This window comes from Syzygium oleosum, unplaced genomic scaffold (assembly GCF_021117445.2).
Source record: "Syzygium oleosum isolate NSW1041296 unplaced genomic scaffold, Sole_v2.1 Sole_v2.39, whole genome shotgun sequence".
Taxonomy (NCBI): Eukaryota; Viridiplantae; Streptophyta; class Magnoliopsida; order Myrtales; family Myrtaceae; genus Syzygium; species Syzygium oleosum.
In genome coordinates this window covers 1-8,938 of record NW_026607523.1, presented here as the reverse complement: position 1 = coordinate 8,938, position 8,938 = coordinate 1, and the positions used below count along the sequence as shown (strand labels likewise).

Below are 8,938 nucleotides of genomic sequence, written 5' to 3'. Positions count from 1 at the left end.
CCGCGCAATCTGCAGGTTAGTCTCAACTATATAATTTCCAATCACATTGACATTTCAAATTAATTTCATGCCCGATACACAAGTCGAACACATGGCATTTCCAATCCCACATTCCAACACTCGATCCTGCCTCATCACACTATTTTCACTCAACTCGCCAGTGACCTCCGTAATAGTACCGCCTCAGGTTCACTGCGACCAACTCATATTCACAACACTCCTTAGCCGCCTCGCGTAATGGTACCGCCTCAGGCTCAACATCCACCACCTACTGCACAACCCGCGTTGAAGTACACGCCTCAGGTTGGCAGTCTTCCGGTAGTACCGGGCATCAACCCGCGTAGTAGTACAGCCTCAAGACGGCTCAATTCCCCGCGTAATAGTACCGCCTCAGGGATTTTCGTGACCACTCATACAACATCACACACAATTTATCATTTATTCGCTCGCTCGATTTACACGCCAGCATGCCAATATACCAGCCGATCAAATTCGGCCCATGCACGCATCAAACCTCATGCATTTCACATGCTCAATTAACACCCAATCATGGCCAATTGCCAGTCAATTCAATTCAGTCCATGCGCGCATATAACGGTCCACATTTCAATCAATCAATTCACAATTCAACAAGCATACAAGGCCGCCATTGGGCTCACAATCAGAGCCACTAACATGGGCACAAATTCAACATTTTCATGTGTATTTCAAGCCATAATAGCCACACAAACCAGCCAACCCAATTCAATTCGCACGTGCACAATTAACCCGAATTTCTGCATTTTAGGCAAAATTCCGCCATTCACGGGTGTCGTACTCCTACCGACAACCCCAAAACCAACACGCACTATATTTTAATCACCAAAATGCACTAATTCGGCCACAGCATGAACAGTAACTCGGCCACCATGGAAAATCACTATAACGGCGCATTTAGGCCCGTTTTTCGCGCAATAAGCCACAATAATCACTCGGAATCATTCCGATTACCTAACCAATCAATTCTAACCTCAAATCCACCTAAAAAATCATCACAATTTCTCCCAAAACACTCAGCCAAATCAGTCCCACCGTTGTCCCACGATTAACCCCTAAAACTCACTAAAACGGCCCCGAACTAACCCGAAAATGCCCGTTATCCTAGGCGAGGGTTAGGATATCACTTACTTGTGATTCATACGCGAAATTGAGGCCTCAACAGCGGCTGGACAGGGAGCGAACAGAAGCGGCAGCGGCAACAATCGGTGAGGGTTGCCGGCGGCGATTGGCTGCTGGTTTTCCCAGCTGAACAAGGGTTGAGATGGGGCTGGTGGTGTTTCGGTGGGGCACAAACAGGAGAGAGAGAGAGAGAGACGTGAGGCGGTGGTGGTGGTGATGGTGAGCGGCCACGGCGGCGGCGGTGGCTCCGGCTCGGCGAGGAAGCGGCGCCGAAGGGGGTGGCCGGCTGGCCACTTCACGGTGGGGGAGGAAGGCTTGGCCGAGGGAGGGGTGAGAGAGAGATTGGCGTGAATAAGAGAGAGAATGAGGGGGAGAGAGAGAAAATCAGAGATATATACTAAAGAGGCAATAATTGGTGTCTAATCTCCAAGCAAATGACCATCATGCCCCTCTCTCTATATTCCAAATCAACGGCCACGATTCGATCTTATCCTAAGATCAACGGTCCAGATTAATCCTCGCCAAAAATATCCAGGGGCAAAATTGGAATTTCACAAAATTTTCAAGGGCAAAATTGTCCAAATTTTTTTATTTCTACAGTAGGTGTGAAATGACCAAATGGCCCCTCTCCCATTATACTTGGCCTTAATAAAATCCCAGGGGTAAAACGGTCATTTTCCATTTCTCGCCGAAATTCTTTTTTTCTGAAGAATCCGGACAACTAAGAGGCTAACCGAGCTAATGACAACATCGTCCGATTATCCTGTCATGACCTTCACAATTTCCGATGCCCAAACTTGGTTTCTAATTAAGGATCAAATTTAATTTACGTAACTTGAGCGTATCTCGAACTAACGGGTGGCTTTTGGGGAAATTCGCACATTTGACCCGTGGCCGATACTGAATCATGCCACGTTTAAGTTTGCTCAGGTCGTGACGACCTCGGTTGTCACTTAATTGTGAGGATCGATCGCTAGTTCCGACGGCACGATCGATTGGTATAGGTTTGGGGTCATTCGTCAATTCATCTCGTGGTCAAGCGGAATCACCCGCGATCCACTGATATGACAGCGGCGAATTGATCCCTAACTATCCTTGGATCGGCCTACATTGGCTCAAAATGTCACCTCGACAATTTTTATGGTCGAAAGTCGATTCACGATCGAGTTTATTTGGTCGCGCGAATTTAAATCCCTAATTAGCCATTCCCTATCGGTTAGTTTCCTAGGAGTGATCAGTTCCGGGCAAGATCTAACTACAAGCACGTCCATAAAATCATCCATTTCATAAATCCCAAGTGGGTCGGATTTCGGAATTTCACAAAGAAGGACCACTAGAAATTCGATAAAATTTTGTACGTCAAGGGCTTGTGTACACGGGATGCTTCTTTCTTTCATACACGTACCCACCAGCTTTGCCTATTCATAGACTCAATCCACCAACTTACACATACAGTTTATCTCTGCATTAGCCAAAGACTTTCTTCTTGTTTTAACCTGGCCACAAACTTCAACTACAACCTATTAAACTAGAGACTTGTAGACATTAATCCTAGAGAGTCTATGCTTTTCTAGACATCAACATAGCCAACTTGATTAAGATCATATAGTGTAGTATTCTACCAACAAATGTCCATAATCTCTTCAATCTGATTTTTGATTAGACAAATGTGGCTGCGTTTTGCTAGTTGCAAATTGGTATGTGCTTAAACGAGGTAGCATAAGCTTAGTAATTCATTAGCCAAACCCTGTGGTCTCCCAGTAGGTCGTTATTAAACTAGAGACTTGTAGACATTAATCCTAGAGAGTCTAAGACATCAACATAGCCAACTTGATTAAGATATAGAGTGCTTGATTTTTGTTAGACAAATGTGGCTTGCGTTTTGCTAGTTGCAAATTGGTACGTGCTTGGAAGAACCCGAGTTAGGCGTAAGCTTAGTAATTCATTAGCCAAACCCTAGGTGGTCCACTCCGTTCGAGGAGGTCGCGATAAAGTATAACCTATTAAACTAGAGACTTGTAGACATTAATCCTAGAGGAGTCCATGCTTATCTAGAAAAAATCGATCCTAACAACAGCATGCCCTACTTGATTAAGATCATAGAGTGTAGTATTCTACCAACAAAAATCCTTGCGCACCCACTTTATTCCTAGATAATCTCTTAAATCTGATTTTTTTGGTTGGACGAACGGGGCTTGCGTTTTTCTAGTCAGGCATTTATAGATTCATCTAGTTTTGTTTGGACTAAGGCATGAGAAACATGGGCGGATATTTGCTAATTTGACTCATAACCTTAAATGGCCCATGTGAGGCATGGACAGTGCCAACACGACTCGTAACCTCATCTGTCCCATACGAAGCAAGCGCATTGCTATCTTATGTTGTGTCGTGTTCTCATGTGATTCGTGATTACTGTGTGTGGTCGGAGATGAGACCGACCGAGTACAAGGTTGACATGTGGGGCTTCTTGTGCTCAACAACACTCCCACCTCGAACTCGCCTATACAAATTGAAGCATTGTGCTCAACAACACTCACACTCATTCCATCACTAAACTCGTACAAATTCGTTATCTCACCAATCTTCTCAACTTCCACTCATTCGTCATGGAGTACAAAACAGAACAAGCCCAGTTCCAGCCTAGCCAAGCGGATTCGCCGCAAGTCGGAGACAAGTTGCATAAAAAAAGATCGGCCAATTATAGACCTAACCTTTGGAAATACGTTTTCCTCCAGTCGCTTAACAACAACAACGACCTCGTAAGATTCTAATTTGTACCTCCCGTGCTCATAAGTTCCATCAAATTTGATCGTTAATTATCGAACCGGTTGGTTTTTTGGTTGTACTCCTTTATTCAAGTATTGCACATGAGACACACGTTGATTTTATTTATTTTTTAATTCGAGCAAGGTAGTATTTTGCTAAATTGATTTGTAACATCACATACATGATCTTAATATGTGTGGTAATCCTATATATCAGCCATCATCTAGACTTGATTTATAGCTAACATGCATGTAAAAAACCAATTCATCTAGCTATATACATTTGCATGTACTAAATTTTTCTGAAAAATTAGCTTGCTCACGGTTGAGTCCTCTAGGGATTGAAATGAAACCAACCATTTCAGACTCACTATACAACAAAGTCAATCGCGATAATAAAAAAATCAATCATGTTATTAGAAACATAACGAGTCCACATTATTTTGGTTGTTACTTCTTAAAATATGATTAAACCGGTCAATTAGAATGAGTCTAGATAAAACCTTATTAGAAGCAATCAAGACTTTGCAATATATTTTACCATAAATTCGTAAAGGATAAAGTAGTATAATCACAACATCTTGGCATTGCTCTATAGGTTGAATTAATTGAGGCCTTTTCGAGGTAGATTTCGATCTTACGAATTCGACTCGATTCTGTAGAAAGAAGGAACTAAAGAACGGGTAGAACGGCTCGTGGAGGAAGTAAAGCCAATGTTATCAGAAGCAGTCGATTCACTCCTCAAGTTAGAGTTGATTGACAGCATGAGAAAATTGGGGCTGTCCAACCTTTTTGTCACTGAAATAAAAGAAGCTCTTGAAACCGTTGCATCCACCAACGGTGGCGTTTTCAACGTGGAAGATCGGCTCTATGCCAGTGCATTTCGGTTTAGACTCCTCAGACAGCATGACCATGTCGTTTCACAAGGTAAGTCGTAAATATGGATGTGTGTGATTTCCTTCGTCTGAGATGTTACTAACAAATGACAGCACAAGCCAAATAAATCAACGAATAATGCTATAGGTACTGAAGATTACTCCACAAAAGTTGGTTCCTTCCGTAGCAGTCATACCTATTGGGACTTAGCTCTACTGAAAAACCTTCTTGTTTCTAGAGAGAGGATCACTAAAGGAAAGTGTAATTGTGGACTAGACGGTGAAGAAGGTTTCGTCCACAGAGAGGTTTTATCGAATTGAATGCATACAATCCGCTCAAAGTTCATATGCCATTATTCACTGTTTTCCAATAACATCTTCTTAGTCATCAGTCGTCGTACTTTCTAATATTTATTAACATCGAGTATAATTAGTACTATCAGCAATTATTGTTGGTTCTGTCCGGCCGTAAATCTTCGACTTTCATTTTGTAATCAGATGAATTAAGGATGTTCAAGGAAGGAAGGAACACATTGAACGGAAGCAACTGCGAAGATGTTGAAGATATGATAGAGCTTCTTTAGGCTTCACATCTGGCTTTGGAAGGCGAAAACATTTTGGATGAAGCGAAAGCCTTCTCAACTGGGATTGTCCGAGAGAGAGTCTCCGGTTTGGATGGTCAGCTCTTGAAACGTGCCGTCCATGCTTTGGAGCTTCCGATGCACTGGAGGGTCCAGTGGTTCAACATCAAATGGCAAATTGGCTTGTATGAGCAACAGGAGGACAAGCAAAGTAATCTGCTTGAGCTTGCAAAACTCAATTTCAACATGGTCCAAGCCACACACCAAGGAGACCTTAGAGATATATCCAGGTAATTTCATCACGCTCAAACTACTGATGATATTTCAACCAAAAAAAAAACTACTCATGGTGTATATGGTCTAAATTCATCCTAGGAAATTGCCTTCTTTGAAGTTATGTGTACCGGACATGATGTGATTTTCATAGCTTTGGATTTTGATTAGTTGCTTCGGTAAATTCAGGTGGTGGAGGGATCTGGGACTTATCGAACATGTTAACTTCGCGAGGGATCGGCTGGTCGAAAGTTTCTTGTGCGCCCTTGGACTCTCTCAGGGATCACGGTTCAGCTCTCTCCGAAAATCTCTTACCAAGGTCATCATCTTGATACTGGTGATCGACGATATCTATGACCTATATGGTTCGTTGGAGGAGCTAGAATGCTTCACCGGTGCCATTACGAGGTTGGCCACCATGCCTCCCAATCTCTACCTTTCGTGTTTGTTCAGCTCATTTTCTCTAATCTGAAAGTCCAATGCTTCTAGATGGGATTCAGAACAGATTCAACAGCTTCCCGATTGCATGAAGGTCTGTTTCCCGAGCGCTTCCCGATGTTACATACGACATCGCTTATGATATTGGCAAGGATGAAGATTGGCATCGAGTGCTACCACATCTCACGAAAGCTGTAAGAAAAAACTGTTGGATAACTGGATATCCATGCATATGTCACCCTAACTATTTTATGTCCTGCATAATTAATCATCTACGATTAAATCTTCTTTTTTCCTTATTTTTCCATAGTGGGAAGATTTTTGCAAAGCGTTACTTAATGAAGCAAAGTGGGACAATATGGGCTACACTCCATCTTTGGAAGAGTACTTAAACAATGCATGGACATCATCTTCTGGACCACTGATCTTGTCTCATGCTTGTTACTTCACGGGACATATGAAATTGGACGATGCAGCAGATTTGCTACAGAGAAACAAGGATCTGATTTACAATGTGTCCATGATAATTCGACTTTGCAACGACCTAGGAACATCAACGGTAATTATCAAACTTCTGTGGAAATGTTATAAACCAATTGAATATGACATGATGGACAAATGCTTAGCTTTTGTACTTACACGATGTAAGGAGTAACTAAATTTAGGAAATTGAATATGATTAACGAGTTAACTGATTTATCTATTTGATTAGGCTGAAAGAGACAGAGGAGATGCTCCATCCTCAGTGGTGTGTTACATGCGAGAAGCAAATGTATCAGAGGACGTTGCTCGTAAGCACATCAAGGTATTGATAAACCAAGCATGGAAAAGAATTAATGCTCGTTGCTTCGGCAATGCCGAGACGCCATTTCTCCGATCCTTCATCAATGTCACCGTGAACGCTGCTCGTGTTGCGCATATGCTTTACCTGTTTGGAGATGGGTTCGGCGTCCAGCACGGCGACATTCGGCAGCAAATTCTATCTATTGTGATCAAGCCTCTCGCTCACGACTGAGATATTAGCGCAAGTCTAATCACATAGCGGCTGTGTAAGCTAGACTAGCTGCTGCAAGTCCAAAGATTGAGGGCTATAGGCAAATTGTATCCTAGGCAAAGCAATAATTACGTTTGTGTTTCACCCGGAATATCGGCCAAATACCTTAAAAAAAACAAGCAGCCTCAGAATCAAATGCCAGTGCATTCACGGGCGGCATTAGAAACGGCAAAAAGGTTAAATTGTGTCAAACTATTTGACCTTCAAAACCGTAAAGCACTCCTTGGTCTGAAATTTTGATTCTGGGTTCTCGACTAGAAAGTTTGTCATCAGGTCTCAGTTGCTGGAAGATGCTTTATCAACTCAGTAGATTTGGATTTGATGTGTATTGACATATTGGCGCAGTCAAAACTATAGAGTCAAGCTGCGATTGATTTACGGAGTCAAGTTTGATTGAAGTAAATGTATATCAAATCAACCTCCGCAAAGCTCGAATTGATTTGAAAGAATCCAACATATTCAACTTAAAATCAGATGATAGACCATGTTGACTTGACTGAACTTAGGTCATATCTGTAATTTCCTCTTTCTCAGAAATGAAAATTTATGAATGTGTTTTGAGGGCTTTGTCCCCAACTTATGGCTTCTAGCACGAAATCGAAATCCAGAGCACAAAAACCTAAAGTGGCTGCACTTCGCTTCATGTTTACAATGCACGTCTTTTGTTCGGAATTTAAGTCTGATAGCTAAAGTCAACACTATCGCAAACACGTGATACTGTAAATACTGTAATAGGGTTAACTCGTTGCAAACCATTGTAACGGTTTGATAAACAGGTATTTTGAGGGTGGATGAGACCAGAAGCCACCTCAAGTAAGAGAGATCATGCATTCCTATAAATAAAACACACACACACACACACATTACCTTGCTTCTTGTTCCCTCCATTGTCTATTATATGTTATAACCCACAATTGTCAGAAAGGTATTTTGACCAAGCATAGAAATCAGATTCTCTGGCCTCTTTCTCAGTTCGCGCTGACCGTCCCATATCGAGTACTTAGTCCAACTCTTCACTTAATTCCCTCGTGGGAAAGATCCCAAAAGTTCTAGCTTTTTAATATGCAGAACTTTTTTCATGAATCGGTAAAGTTTTGTCTCTAGATGGGTTTTAAATTTACAGTCTTCTTCTCCAGCAATGGAAATGTGCTGCATTCTTGAAGTAGATGTCAATGGCCTGAAGACTTTCCTGGTGGACAAGGTAATTACTTGCTCTGATTTCTCTCTCAATTTTCAGTTCATCACCTTTCTATCTTTATCACCTGCTTCAGTTCAAATTCTTGTGATGGTGCTTCTTGTTATAGTTTTTTACTATTGGTAATTGGCTTTGGCTTTCTTGAACTGTGAAATCACTCAGCTGATGAAATGGACTTCTGCTTAATCGATGAATTTCTGTTTCTTGAAAAAGAGAATGTCTCTCCTAAATTGAGAAGCCTGTCGTACTTTTTGAAAATTTTCAGGAAATCCCTGTAATGGTTTTGAAGATGAAAACCATCTTGAATTGACTATAGCATTTTTCTTTCCTTTCGTTTCCCCATTTGTTAACCCTATCTCTGTTTTCTGTTTCTTGTGCAGAATATTATGGCATCGTTTTCAAGTAGGCTTAACAGATTGTTTGGTTAAAAATCAGGAGTAGTAAATGGGAAGCTCAAAGTGATCTTTCATGATTTTCCATGAGGCTCGGAGGGTTTTGAGCTCATGTCAAGATTTTGCCAAAAGGGGCAAACTAATACTACCACCAAAAGGGGCATCTCCAAAGACTATCCAACCCCTAACTTCTAACTAACCCCTATT

At 41.7% G+C, this 8,938-nt stretch overlaps 1 pseudogene; it reads left to right on the top strand.

Moving 5' to 3' along the window:
* The first annotated feature begins 3,764 nt into the window (after positions 1-3,764).
* Positions 3,765-7,378, top strand: LOC130135941 ((E,E)-alpha-farnesene synthase-like; annotated as a pseudogene).
* The last annotated feature ends 1,560 nt before the right edge of the window (positions 7,379-8,938 follow it).